Genomic DNA, 15,678 nt, shown 5'->3' with positions numbered 1-15,678 from the left:
AAAATTCACTAGTGAAGGGACAAATTTTTCAGTAAATAGTACTGGGAAAATTGGCTCTAAGATTAGTGAAGGTAATATTTGCTGCTGTAACCTCAGTGGTTTAATAATATGAAAGATTACTCTGTTACTTAAAGTCTACAATGGGTGTTCCTGATTGGCAGTGGTCTTCCTCCAAGCAGTGATTCAGGGATCAAGACTTTCCCCATCTTAGGATGTTTCTTTTTTCAAAACGTAGTTTCCAAGGGTGCATGCTTGGCTGCCTCAGCCACGAGGGGAAAGACAATCAAGGATGAGTGTGGGAAATTTTCATAGACCAGCCTGAAACAGGGTCCATAATCTCTGCCACATTTGTTCCCTTGAGCTTAGTCACATGGCCACACTTAACTGCAAAGGCTTAGAAAGATAGATTAATGTATGTCCAAGAAAAAAGAAGAAATGGTTTGCTGAGCATCTAGCATTTTCTGCCATACCCGTCCATTTGGATTTAAAAAATAAATTGGATTTATACTTCATATCATACCCACAATAACAAATTTAAGATAGGTTAATAAGCTAACACCTAAAAAATAAGCTAACACCAAACTCAACTATGAAAGAATTACAAAAAATATTTTTTTATGGTCTTGGGGCTGGAAAGGGCTTAAACAAATCACAGAAACCAGGAAAAGACTGGCACATTTAAATTGTATGTAAACTAAAAACATCTGAACAACCAAGGATGCTGTAAACAATGTAAAAGAAGTATGAGATCAGAAGAAAATATTTACAACATATATATTACTGACAATAGATAAATATGTAGAATATGCAAATACTTATACAAATCATCGAGAAGAAGACAACTCAATGGAAAAATATACCAAAGATTTGAATAGGAAATTTTCTGAAGAAAAAAAGCAAATAGCTAGCAAACATATGAAATGCTGCTCAAAAGCAACATAATCAAGGAAATGCACATTTAAATAATAAATGATTTTGCCCATCAGTTTAGCAACAATAAAAAATATTTATCATGTTTATTATTAAAGTACATGTAAGGAAATGTGTCCTCTTTTATACTCTTGGGAGAAATGTAAATTATCACAGCATTTTGAAGGGCAATTTGACAATTTCTATCAGTTAAAAATTTCTATAGCTTCCAACCTAGTAATTATTCAATACAGCAACATTTTTCCCCTGTGCATAAGGTGGTTATGTGCATAAGGTCATTTTCCCCTGTGCATAAGGTCACTGCATTATTGTTTAAAATATTAGAAAAAATTTGAACAGTCTAAATGTCCATCAGTAGAAGAATAATATGGAATAACATTGTCAAACTATGCTATTAATACATACCATGGAATACTATGCAGTGAATAAAAAAAATAAAATGAAGCTGAATGTGTGGCATGGAGAAATCTCTAGGACATATTTTTCTAAGTGAAAAAGCAAATTACAAAGCAATAGGAACAGCTTAATCTCAGTGAGGTTTTTAAGAAAAGCCATAAAATATACTGTGCATTTTTATAAGTGCATTTTTATATGCACATGTATACAAGTGCATTTTAAGGAGTCTGGAAAGATAGTACTAAACTGATAACAAAGGTTATGTCTGAGGATGAACATAGGAACTGAATTTAAAAGAAGCCGTTGGGTTTTGATATTGGGAAATCATTGATGACTTTTGAAGATCAAATCTCCTGGAAGTTGTGAGACCAGAAACAATAGTGAAGAAGTAAAAGAATGGAGGAAGTTGGAAAGGGGAATTGAGCATAGAAAGAAGCAACACACAAAGTTCCAGAAAGAATGGAATAGAAATGTACAATGAATGCAAGGCACAGAAAGGAACGGTATGGTGGTGTGGATGAGCTCAGGAGACCAGCCAGTGATGTCTGGAGCCAGAGGGACTTGTGAACTACACTGCAGCCAGATTTCATGATGAATTTGGGGAGTATTTTGGGCTCAGAGGTTGGCTGTGTGTTGGAATGTTACTGATTGGAGTTGGGGGGAATGGCAAGAAGTCTTCAGTTGACTTCATCTTGTTGTTAAAGAAAATTAGTGGGCTTTTGCCACATCTACTGTGAGAATGAAGACCATTCTCAGCAATCAGACTGTTGACATTCCAGAAAATGTCATTGACCTCACTTTGAAGGGATGCACTAGTATTGTGAAGGGCCCCAGAGGAACCCTATGAAGGGACTTCAATGACATCAGTGTAGAACTCAGTCTCCTGGGAAAGAAAAAGAAGAGGTTCAGAATTGACAAGTGGTAGGGAAATAGAATGAACTGATTACTGTTCACACCATCTGTAGTCATGTACAGAACATGGTCAAGGGCTGGGCTTCTGGTTCAAGATGTGGTCTGTGAATGCTCACTTCCCCATCAACGTTGTTATTCAGGAGAATGGTTCTCTTGTTGAAATCCAAAAATTCCTGGGTGAAAAATATATCCTCAGGGTTCAGATGAGGCCAGGCATTGCTTGTTCAGTATTTCGAGCCCAGAAAGAGGAGTTAATTCTTGAAGGAAATGACATTAAACTTGTATCAAATTCAGCTGCTTTTATTCAGCAAGCCACAACAGTTAAAAATAAGGATACCAGAAAATTTTGGATGGTGTCTGTTTCTCTTGGATTTCCTGGGAGATAGCAGTGTCTTTTGTTCTAATGAGGTGACTTGGTAGGCTCCTGGATGGGGGCTGGTCACAAGAAAGATCAAGCCATGATAAGGAGCTTGGAATTTTCAGCTCCACTCCTCATTCTCTAGGGAGAGGGGAGGGGCTGGAAATGGAGTAAAAGATTGATCATGCCTATGTGATGAAGCCTCCATAAAAATTCCAGTGGGGTTTGGGGTGCCTCCAGGTTGGTGGGCATGTGAAGGTGCTAGGAGAGTAGTGTACCTGGAGAAGGCATGGAAGCTCTGTGCCCCTTCCCATATACACGTCTACACATCTCTGAATGTTCATCTGTATGCTTTATCATATCCTTTTATAATAAATTGGTAAACGGTAAGCAAACTGTTTTCCTAAGTTCTGTGAGCTGCTCTAGCAACTTAATTGAACCTGAGGAAGGGCTCACAAGAACCTCTGATTTATAGCTGATCAGTCAAAAACATGGGTTAAAACCCGGGCTTGATGTTGGCATCTTTAGTGGGGGGCAGTCTTGTAGGCCCTTAACTTGTGGGATCTGATGCTACCTCTATGTAGAGAGTGTCAGAATTGTTTTAAATTGTAGAACACTCAGCTGGTGCCGTGGAATTGCTTGGTTTGGGGGAAAAACCGTATCTAGTGTCAGAAGTGTTATTAGTGTGTAGTAGTGTGACAGTAAAGGAGAAACTCAGAAGTGAGTTTTTCCCACTCAGGTCGGAACAAAAAAAGAACTTCCACAACTCAACAACAAAAAGCCAAAATAATCCAATTAAAAATGGGCAGAGGACCTGAATAGACATTTTCCCAAAGAAGACATACAGATGGCCAACAGGTACATGAAAAGGTGCTTAACATCATTAATCATCAGGAAAATGCAAATCAAAACCACAGTGAGATATCACCTCACATCTGTTAGAATGGCTATTATCAAAGAGACAAGAAATAACAAGTGTTGTCAAGGATGTAAAGAAAGAGGAACCCTCTTGCACTGTTGGTGGGAATGTACATTGATACAGTCACTGGGGAAAACAGTATAGATGTTCCTCCAAAAGTTAGAAGATCCACCAATTCCACTTCTGGTTATTTATCTGAAGAAAATGAGAACACTATCTTGAAAAAATATCTGCAGGGGCGCCTGGGTGGTTCAGTCGTTAAGCGTCTGCCTTCGGCTCAGGTCATGGTCCCAGGGTCCTGGGATCGAGCCCCGCATCGGGCTCCCTGCTCAGCGGGAAGCCTGCTTCTCCCTCTCCCACTCCCCCTGTTTGTGTTCCCTCTCTCGCTGTCTCTCTCTCTCTGTCAAATAAATAAATAAAATCTTAAAAGAAAAAAGAAAAATATCTGCATCTTCATGTTCACTGCAGCATTATTTACAATAACCAAGACACGGAAACAACCTAATTGTCCATTGATGGATCAATGGATAAAGAAGATGTGCTATATGTATGCAATAGAACATTATTCAGTCATAAAAAAAGAAGGAAATCTTGCCATTTGTGACAACATGGATGGATATTGAGGGCATTATGCTAAGTGAAATAAGTCAGGCAAAGACAAATACTGCATGATCTCACATGTGAAATCTAAGACAAAAACAAAAACAAAAAAATCCCCCAAAACCCCCCCAAAACAAAACAAAACAAAATCCAAGTTCATAGAAACAGAGAACAGATTGGTGGTTGCCAGAGAAGGAGGTAGAGGATAGGTGAAATGGGTGAAGGTGGTCAAAATGTAAACACTTCCAGACAATTTTTTAAAATCTTACTGCTATGAATATGTCATCCCACTGCCTTCTGGTTTCCATGGTTTCTGATGAAGTCATGGAGATGTAATGTACGGCATGGTGACTATAGTTAATAATACTGTTTTGCATATTTAAAAGTTGCTAGGAAAGTAGTCTTAAAAGTTCTCATCACAAGAAAAAATTTGTAACTATGTATGGTGACAGATAATAGACTTATTGTGGTGATCATTTTGCAATATATAGAAATATATGTATACCTGAAACTAATATAATGTTATATGTTAATTATATCTCAATAAAAAAAGAGATGGGAAGAATATATTACAAATCACACATCTGATAATGGACTTGTATACAGGATACATAAAGAACACTCAAAACTAAATAATAAGAAAACTAATGACAAATTGGGCAAAAGATGTGAAGACACTTCACCAAAGAAGATCTATGGATCAAATTAGCACTTGAAAAGATGCCCAACATCATCAGTCATTAAGAAAATACAAATTAAAATCACAATGGGATACCATTATACATGCAGTAAAATGGCCAACAAAAATGAAAAGGACTGACTATATACCAGGATGGCAAGATCGTGGAGAAACCACAACTCTAATAAACTGATGGTGGGAATGTAAAATTATATAACTACATTGGAAAACTGCTCGGCAGTAGACAATTTTTTAAAAATCTTACTGCTATGAATATGTCATCCCACTGCCTTCTGGTTTCCATGGTTTCTGATGAGAAATCAGCCATTGATATTATTGAGGATCACATGTACATGATGATTTGCTTCTCTTGCTATTTTCAAGATTCTTTTTTTTCATTTTTGGAGAATTTTATTAAAAATTTTTAATTTGAATATAGTTGACACACGATGTACAACATAGTGATTCAACTTCTCTATATGTTATGCTATTCTCACCACAAATGTAGCTACCATCTCTTACATGATCCTATTAAAATATCACTGACCATACTCCCTATGATGTGCCATTTATTCCTGTGACTTATTCATTCCGTAACTGGAAGCTTGTATCTCCCATCCCCTTCACTTCATCCATTTTGCCTATACCCCAAACCCCTTCTCTCTGGCAACCATCAGTTTGTTCTCTGTATTTATAGGTTTAATTCTGTTTTCCATTTGTGTGTTTATTCATTTGTTTTGTTCTTTTTATATTCCACATATGAGTGAAATCATATGACATTTGTCTTCTCAGTCTGATTTATTTTGCTTAGCATAATACTCTCTATGTCTATCCATGCTGTCCCAAATGGCAAGCTCTCATTCTTTTCTTATGGCTGTGTAATATTCTATTGTATATGCATACCAATCTTTATTCTCCATTCATCTATCAATGGACACTTAAGTTGCTTCCATATCTTGGCTATTGGAAATAATGCTGCAATAAACATAGAGGTGCATACATCTTTTCAAATTAGTGTTTTCATTTTCTCTGAGTAAATACCCAACAGTGAAATTATTGGATCATATTGTATTTCTCTATTTAATTTTTTGATGGATCTCCATATTGTCTCCACGATGGCTGTACCAATTTACATTCCCACCAAGAGCACACAAGGGTTCCTTTTTCTCCACATCTTTGCCAACATTTTTTATTTCTTGTCTTTCTTATTTTAGCCATTCTGATAGTGTGAGGAGATATCTCATTGTAATTTTGATTTGCATTTCCCTGATGACTATTCTTTTTATTTTTTAAAAAGATTTTATTTATTTATTTGGGAGAGAGAATGAGACAGAGAGGGAGAGCATGAGAGGGGGGAGGATCAGAGGGAGAAGCAGACTCCCTGCTGAGCAGGGAGTCCGATGCGGGACTCGATCCTGGGACTCCAGGATCATGACCTGAGCCGAAGGCAGTCGCTTAACCAACTGAGCCACCCAGGCGCCCCTTCCCTGATGACTATTGATGTGTCTATTGGCCATCTATATGTCTTCTTTGGAAAAATGTCTAGTCAGGTTTTCTGCCTATTTTTAAAAATTGGATTGTTTGGGTTTTTTCATGTTGAGTTGTATAAATTCTTTATATATTTTGGATATTAACCCCTTATCAAATATATCATTTGCAAATATCTTCTTCCATTCAGTAGGTTGCCTTTTTGTTTTGTTGATAGTTTCCTTCACTGTGCAAAAGCTTTTATTTTAATGTAGTCCCACTTGTTTATTTTTGCTTTTGTTTCCCTTATGTGAGGAGACATATTTATTTTATTTTATTTTATTTTATTTTAAGATTTTATTTATTTATTTGAGAGAGAGAGAGTGAGAGAGAGCATGAATGGGGAGAGGGTCAGAGGGAGAACCCGATGTGGGACTCGATCCCAGGACTCTGGGATCATGACCTGAGTTGAAGGCAGTCGCTTAACCAACTGAGCCACCCAGGTGCCCCCTGAGGAGACATATTTAGAAAAATGTTTCTATGGCTGAAGTCAGAGGAATTACTGCCTGTGTTCTACACTTTTTAACTGAAGTATAGTTAACATTCAGTGTTATATTAGTTTCAGGTATACAATACAGTGATTTAGCAATTCTATACATTACTCAGTGCTCATCACGATAAATGTACTCTTAATCCCCTTCACCTATTCTTCTTTACCCCTTCTTCTCTGGCAACCACCAGTTTGTTTTCTGTATTTAAGAGTCTGTTTTTTTTGTCTCTTGCTTTGTTTGTTTTGTTCCTTAAATTCCACATATGAGGGAAATCATATAGTATTTGTCTTTCTCTGACTGACTTATTTCACTAAGCATTATACCCTCTTCGTCTATCCATGTTGTTACAAATGGCAAAATTTCATTCTTATTATGGCTGAGTAATATTCCATTTTACATATATACCACATCTTCTTTGTTCATTCATTTATTGATGGACACTTGGATTGCTTTTATATCTTGGCTATTGTAAATAATTTTGCAATAAACATAGGAGGGCATATATCTTTTCAAATTAGTGTTTTTGTTTTCTTTGGGTAAATAACCAGTAATGAAATTATTGGATTATACAGTAGTTCTTCTTTTAATTTTTTGAGGAAGCTCCATACTGTTTTCCACAATGGCTGTACCAGTTTACATTCCCAGCAACAGTGCATGAGGGTTCCTTTTTCTCCACATCAGTCCCAACACTTGTTATTTCTCGTCTTTTTTATTTTAGCCATTCTGACAGGGCTAAAGTGATAACTAATTGTGGTTTTAATTTGCATTTTCCTGATGATGAATGATGGTGAGCATCTTTTCATGTGTCTATTGGCCATCTGTATGTCTTCTTTGGGAAAATGTCTATTCAGGTTCTCTGCCCATTTTTAATTGGATTATTTGGCTTTTTGTTGTTGAGTTGTGTAAGTTCTTTATATAGGGATATTAGCCCCTTATTGGATATGCCATTTGTAAATATCTTCTCCCATTCAGTAGGTTGTCTTTTTGTTTTGTTGATAGTTTCTTTCATTGTACAAAAGCTTTTTATTTTGAGGTAGTCCCAATAGTTTAATATTACTTTTGATTCCCTTGCCTTAGATGTCTAGAAAAATGTCTCTATAGCTGCCTATATGTTTTTCTAGGAATTTTATGGTTTCAGGTCTCACAGTTAGGTCTTTAATTTATTTCGAGGTTTTTTGTTTTGTTTTGTTTTTTGTAGTTTGTGTATTTTGGTGTGAGAAAGTGGTCCAGTTTTATTTTTTTGCAGGTAGCTGTCCAGTTTTCCCCACACCACTTATTGACTAGGCTGCCTTTTCCCCATTGTATATTCTTGCCTCCTTTGTCATAGATTAATTGACCATTAAGTATGGGTTTATTTCTAGGCTCTATTCTGTTCTATTGATCTATGTGTCTATTTTTTTGTGTCCATAACATACTGTTTTGATTATTACAGCTTTGTAGTATATCTTGAAATATGGAATTGTGATACCTCCGGCTTTGTTCTTCTTTCTCAAAATTGCTTTGAATATTCAGGGTCTTTTCTGGTCCCATACAAATTTTAGTATTATTTGTCCTAGTTCTGTGAAAAATGCTGTTGCTATTTTGATAGGGATTGCATTGAATCTGTAGATTGCTTTGGGTAGTGTGGATATTTTAACAATATTACTTCTTTCAATCCATGAACATGGAATATCTTTCCATTTGTTCGTGTAATCTTTAATTTCTTTTATCAATATTTTATAGTTTTCAAAGTACAGATCTTTCACATCCTTGGTTAAGTTTATTCCTAGGTATTTTATTCTTTTGGTGAGATTGTAAATGGCATTGTTTTCTTAATTTCTCTGTTACTTCAAATTATTAGTGTACAGAAACACTACTGATTTATGGGTATTAATTTTATATCCTGGAGCTTTACTGAATTCATTTGTTACTTCTGCTTTTTGGTGAGTCATTAGTTTTTTATGTATAATATCATTTCATCTGCAAATAGTAACATTTTAACTTTTTCCTTACCAATATGAATGGCTCTTATTTCTTCTTCTTCTTTGATCGCTGTGGCTAGGACTTCCAGTACTATGTTGAATAAAAGTGGTGAGAATAGATATGCTTGTCTTGTACCTGATCTTAGAGGGAAAGCTCTCAGTTTTTCACCGTTAAGTATGATGTTAACTATGGATTTTTCACATATGGCCTTTACTATGTTGAGGTGTATTCCCTCTAAATTCACCTTGTTGAGAATTTTTATCATGAGTGGATGTTGAATTTTGTCGAATGCCTTTTCTGTATCTATTGAGATGATAATTTGATTTTTATCCTTTGTTTTGTTGATGTGCTATATATATCATGTTGACTGATTTGTGAATACTGAACTGTTCTTGCACCCCTGGTATAATTCCCAGTTGATCATGATGAATGATTCTTTTAATGTGTTGTTGAATGCAATTTGCTGATTATTGAGGACTATGTTCATCTATGTTCATCAGGGATATTGGCCTATAGCTTTCTTTTGTGTGTGTGTGGTGTCTTCATCTGGTTTTGGTATGAAGGCTATGCTGGCCTTGTAGAATGTATTTGGAAGCTTTTCTTCCTCTTCTGTTTTTTGGAATAGTTTGAAGAGAATAAGTATTAACTCTTCTCGAAATGTTTGGTAGAATTCACCTGTGAATCCATCTGGTCCTGGATTTTATTTTGTTGATAGTTAATTGATTGTTTTTAGATTTATTTATTTATTTAAGTAATCCTACATCCAATGTGGGGCTCAAACTCATGACCCCAAGATCGTGGAAAAGCATGCTTTTCTGACTGAGCCAGCCAGGTGCCCCAATAGTCAATCAATTATTGATTCAATTTTGTTACTGGTAATTGGTCTGTTCAGATTTTTTACTTATTCCTGATTCAGTTTTGGAAGATTGTATGTTTCTAGGAATCTATCCATTTCTTCTAGGTTGTCCAGTTTGTTGGCATATAATTTTTCATAGCAGTCTCATAATCCTTTGTAATACTGTGGTGTCACTTGTTACTTTTCCTTGCTCATTTCTGGTTTTATTTGGGTCCTTCCTCTTTTTTATTTCATGAGTCTGGCTAAGGCTAAGGGTTTATCAATTTTGTTTATCTTTTCAAAGAAAGAATTGTTTTTCTTTCTTTCTTTCTTTCTTTCTTTCTTTCTTTCTTTCTTTCTTTTTTTCTTCCTTCCTTCCTTCTTTCTTCTCTTTCTTTCTTTCTTTCTCCTCCTTCTCCTCCTTTTTCTTCATCTCTATGTCATTATTTCTGCTCTGATCTGTATTTCCTTCTTTCTAATCACCAGGGGCTTTGTTTGTTCTTCTTTTTCTAATTTTTTGGGGGGTTTAGATTGTTTCTTTGAGCTTTTTATTGTTTATTGAGATAGGCCTATATCACTGTATATTTCCCTCTTAGAACTGCTTTCACTGCATCCCAAAGATTTTGGACATCATGGTTTGTTTTCATTTGTCTCCATGTATTTTTTTTAATTTCTTCTTCATTTTCTTCATTGACCTATTGGTTGGTTAGTATCATGTTGTTTGGTCTCTACATGCTTGTGTTTCTTCCAGTTTTTTTCTTATGATTGATTTCTAGTTTCATATTGCGGTGGTTGGAAAAGATGCATGGTATGATTGCAATCCTCTTAAATTTATTGAGACTTGTTTTGTGGCCTAACATGTGATCTATTCTGGAGAATGTTCCATGTGCACTTAAAAAGAATGTGTATTCTGTTGTTTTTGGATGGAATGTTCTGTATATGTCCATCTGGTCTGTTATGTCCTGTTATGCCTATCTGGTCAAATATGTCATTCAAAGACATTGTTTTCTTATTGATTTTCTGTCTGGATGATCTATCTATTGATGTAAGTGCGATGTTAAAATCCCCTACTATTATTGTATTACCATTAATTTCTCTCTTCATGTTTGTTAATATTTGCTTTATGTATTTAGGTTCTCTGATGTTGAGTACGCTCAATGTAGATATTTACAATTGCTATCTCCTCTTGTTGGATTGATCCTTATATCATTATGTAATGTCGTTGTTTTAAAGTCTATTTTGTCTGCTATAAGTATTGTTACACTGGCTATTTCTTTGCTTCCATTTGCATGGTGAATGTTTTCTCATCCCTTCACTTTCAGTCTGCATGTATCTTTAGGTCTGAGGTGAGTCTCATGTAGGCAGTATGTATGTACATATGTATGTATATATGTATTTGACACTGGATGAAAGAGAACTTTTTATTACTTTTATGTAGAGAAAATTTAACAGCATATACTTAGCCCAGTATGGTGGCCAGTTCTTTAGCCTTTACCTTTTCCAACTTGGCAATGTGATCCACTGATTTTGGATCCAGGAGGTTGCCTCCGCAGTGACAGTGGATCTCATCATATCTGTCATTGTAATTGGTCTTGACAGATTTCACCAGCTTAGCCAGAGCTCCTTTGTCTTCCAAGTTAACCTGTGTGAAGGCAACAGTGGTGAAGGTCTTCCTGTGGATCAGAGATCCCAGCCTGGCCTTCCCATTGATAATGCATAGGGAGCCCCCAATCTTACGACACAGGGCAGGCAGGAAGACAACTAGCTCAATGGATCCACATCATGAGCAAGCTGACACTTCTCATCATCCACTAGGGTGATGACAGTATTAATCCCAGGCTCAAGGACAGGCAGCCCCTCAGTGGGGACATCCCCTTCACCAGCAGCTTTCTTCTGAGTCCAGACCAACAATCTGTTTCTTCTCTTGCTTTGTACATATGTATGTATGTATGTATTTGACACTGGATGAAAGAGAACTTTTTATTACTTTTATGTAGAGAAAATTTAACAGCATATACTTAGTCCAGTATGGCTGTATTTGTAGGACAGCTTAAGCAGTGAGTAGCTGTTTAGCAGTCCAAGGCCTGGGTGAACCGGTTAATTGTGGGAAGCAGTTTTAGATATTTATAGAGAATAGCCCTTTGCTGCTGCAGCTGGATGTAGTGGGACCATTTGACAAAGTGGGTGAGGTCCCTTTTGGGCTGGATGTCCTGTCTAATGCCAAAATTCTTGGACCTTTTCTCAAACGGGGATTGACCACCTTCTTGGCCTCTGGCTTCTTCACAATAGCGGGGGTTGGGGCCCTGTCTGCCCCAGCCTTCTTTCCTTTCAGCATCTTGGATGGCTAGAGGTAAGAGCTCTTGTAGGCAGCATTTAGATGGGTCTTGGTGGGTTTTTTTGTTTTGTTTTGTTTTGTTTATCTATTCAGTCACCCTATGTCTTTTGATTGGAGCATCTAGGCCATTTACATTTAAAGACATTATTGATAGATATATACTCATTGCCATTTTGTTAATTATTTTCTGGTTGTTTTTCTTTTAATTCTCTGTTCCTTTCTTCTTCTCTTACTCTCTTTTTTTTTTTTTTTAAGATTTTATTTATTTATTTGACAGAGAGAGACACAGTGAGAGAGGGAACACAAGCAGGGGGAGAGGAGGAGGGAGAAGCAGGCTTCCTGCGGAGCAGGGAGCCTGATGTGGGACTCGATGCCAGGACCCTGGGATCATGACCTGAGCCGAAGGCAAATGCTTAACGACTGAGCCATCCAGGTACCCCCCTTTCTTTCTTTGTCATGAGTTTCTCTAGTGTTATGTTTGGCTTCCTTTCTCTTTATTTATTATAGGTTTTGGGTTTGTGGTTACCATGTGATTCATATATAACATCAAGACTCTTTGTCTTTGGCCTTTCACAGTGCAATTATAATATGTCTAGGAAAGGATCTATTTGATCTATAACTGACTGTGAATAATCAACTGAAATAACTATCTCTTGACCAGCCTTGTTTGAGTTTGTCTTAACTGTAGTTCATTGAGTTTCTTGCATGTGCAATGTTTTTCAGTAAATTTGGTCATTCCTTCTTTAAATATTCTTTCTGCCCAGCTTTATATTTCTCTCTTTCTCGAACTCCCACTATGCATATGTCAGTATGCTTGGTGGTGTCTCACAGGTTTCTTAGGCTCTGTATTTTTCTTCATTTTTTTCGTTCTGTTTCTTAGACTGGATAATCTCAAATGATCTATCTCCAAGTTCATAGATTCTTTCTTCTGACAGTTCCTATCTAAATTTGAACTACTCTAGTAAATTTTTAATTTCAGTTATTGTAATTTTCAGCTCCAGAATTTCTATTTTGTTCCTTCTTGTAATTTCTATCTTTTTTTATTGACTACTTGATGAGACATTATTCTTATACTTTTCTTGTTCTTTAGACATGATATACTTTAGCTTTTTGAACATGTTTTAAATAGTTGATTTAAAATCTTTGTCTGGTAAGTCCGATATCTGCATCCTCAGGGACAGTATTTACTGATTATTTCCCCCCAATAAATGGGCCACAATTTCATGTTTCTTTGCATGTCTTTTAAGTCTTGTTGAAAACTGGACATTTTAAATAGTATAATGTGGCAACTTTGAAAACCAGATCTCTCCAGAGCTTTGGTTGTTGCTACTTATTTTAGTTGTTGTTTGTGTGTGTGTTTAGTGAGTTTCCTGAATGAATGCTATAAAATCAGTATATTTTGTTGCATGTGTATGCTAAAGTCTCTGCTTTGTTAGCCTAGTGGTCAGCTAATAATTGGACAGAGATGTTCTTAGATGCCTGGAACCAATAAATCTATAGTCTTTACCAAGGAGACTCTTTGTGCATGTTGGTACACACTTCAGCTATATAGTTTACCACTCTGCCTTAGCCTTCACTTTCTGCTTATGAAGAACCTCAAGGTTAGCCAGAGGTGAGAACTTAAGGCCTTTTCAGGTCTTTCCTGACCAAATGCAAAGCTTCACGTATTTGTTTGACCTCCTGGATTCCAAAAAAAAAAAAATCAGAGCTTTTCAAAGTCCCAATGGATATCTCATTTTTCATCCTTTCCTTTCAAGCTTTTTGGATAGTGTACTGTTTGCCCCAACTGTTACATTAAACTTAATTGTTATCTGTCACCTCTGTCAGTCATAACATTAAAATATTGCCAGTAAATATTTTTGACAAACACTCCATTGGTGTTACTTTTTTGGTAGGTCCCACAAAGTATTAATACTAATATCTTGGGAAAATAAAATAATCACAATCTGTTGTTTCTATTTTTAAGAGCTTTTTAGAGAGGCTTTAAAAATCATCTTTATTGAACAAATAATCCACAAACATAAAGTAATTATATGTAGATCAATATTCTCTTTACCTCCCACCATTTCATTCTGATGCTTGAAAAACAATTCTTATGTCTTAGATAAAATTTGATTACTTGAAAACTGCCTAAAATAAACATAAAACATCGTTTTGCTTTTCTCAGTGTATCTCTCCATTTCGTTTTTATTTTTTTCATTCTGTATTTTATCACTGAAATACATTATCCTACCCACACCACCCCACAATAAAAATCTTACCTAGATTCCCCATCTTTCCTCTCAGCCCCCCAGCCAGCCCTACACAAAGTGCTCCAGGATTCTCTGCCCATGGGCCATTTTGGAATGTGTCCCTTGGATAGCCCGTGGAAACCAGCTGGCACCTTTATGGAGAAAATGGAGAGGGGAGAGGGAGCCTCGAGCCTCAGGAGGGACTTATTTGAGGGCCTTGGCCACTTGCTCGTGAGCCAGCTCCATCTCTTCATCATCTGGACTCTTCCCAAGCATAGGCAAGTTGCAAGTACCACGGAACACCTCCGGGATGGAGAATCCCCTGTACTTCTTTTTTTTTTGAAGATTTTATTTATTTGTTTGACAGAGAGAGACACAGCAAGAGAGGGAACACAAGCAGAAGGCAGAGGGAAAGGGAGAAGCAGAATCCCCACCGAGCAGGGAGCCCGATGTGGGGCTCGATCCCAGGATCTTGGGATCATAACCTGAGCTGAAGGCAGACGCCCAACAACTGAGCCACCCAGGCGCCCCGAATCCCCTGTACTTCTTACATACCACCTGTACTATGTGGAGCTTTGGCAACAGGTTGCAGTCAGCCAGAATGAGCTCATTGCCATCCAGAAACTTCCCCTGAGAGATGCCTTCATCTTCAGCACTGGTCTCACCCACTTCTTCTGGGAGGGGGGATGTCAAGTAATTGTCTAAAACTTTCCGGGCTTTCAGGAGCCCCTTCTTCACATTATCTTTGAGTGCCGGGTTTGAATTCTTGATGTAAGCAGAAAATTTGGCAAATATGTCCAGCCCAGCTGTGTGGGATTCAGGGTTCAGAGCTGCCAGCTTGGGGTACCTGGGAGGGCGCAGCACCGCCTCCGGAAACTCCTCAGTCTTGTTGGTGTCCATGTGCACTTCGGTGCCGGTGCCCTACAGCAGGAACGGGAGCTGCCCCCCGGGGCTCAGCTTCTGTACTGTCTCGGTCCACCTCTTGGTGTCAACAATGGTGACGTTGACGGTGACTCCCTTGAGCCAGAGTACCACGAACAGTCTCTGGGAGAAGGGGCAGTTCCCAATCTTGGCCCCATCCTGCCAGCCTTCGCGAACAATTCAACCTGAAGTTGTTCTTCAGCCATCGGTGCTACGGGGACCGGAAAGCGGCCCGCATTGGTGGAACTGGGAGGGGCCCGGGCCAGGGAAGGCGGGTCTCACCGGCCGGGATTCTCTCCCCCAGACGTAGGGCTGTTCCTTCAGCGCGGCCCAAGCCCCAGGAGACCCGCTCACGCGAGACTCGGCTTCCCCACCAGCCCAGCGGACCCCACACCCCAACCCCTCCATTTCTTGTTTTTAAAGATTGCTTTTAAAATTTCAAAACTTCAAAATGTTAATAAACAACACCTTGTAGTTATCAGTGTATAGGTCTTTCACAAGTTTTGTCAAATTTAAGCCTAATGACTTCATATTACCTTTTTTTTAAAGATTTTTTTTTTTAAAGATTTTATTTATTTATTT

The 15,678-nt window shown here is 37.6% G+C and overlaps 2 pseudogenes; one reads left to right on the top strand and one right to left on the bottom strand.

Annotated features, from left to right (window-relative positions):
• Nucleotides 1-2,065: 2,065 nt before the first annotated feature.
• Nucleotides 2,066-12,833, top strand: LOC116624758 (annotated as a pseudogene).
• A 1,546-nt stretch (nt 12,834-14,379) lies between these two features.
• Nucleotides 14,380-15,302, bottom strand: LOC116624757 (annotated as a pseudogene).
• Nucleotides 15,303-15,678: the final 376 nt, after the last annotated feature.

Source organism: Phoca vitulina, unplaced genomic scaffold, assembly GCF_004348235.1.
Source record: "Phoca vitulina isolate PV1807 unplaced genomic scaffold, GSC_HSeal_1.0 scaffold70, whole genome shotgun sequence".
In the NCBI taxonomy this organism is placed as follows: Eukaryota; Metazoa; Chordata; class Mammalia; order Carnivora; family Phocidae; genus Phoca; species Phoca vitulina.
This window is presented reverse-complemented; position numbering and strand designations above follow the sequence as displayed.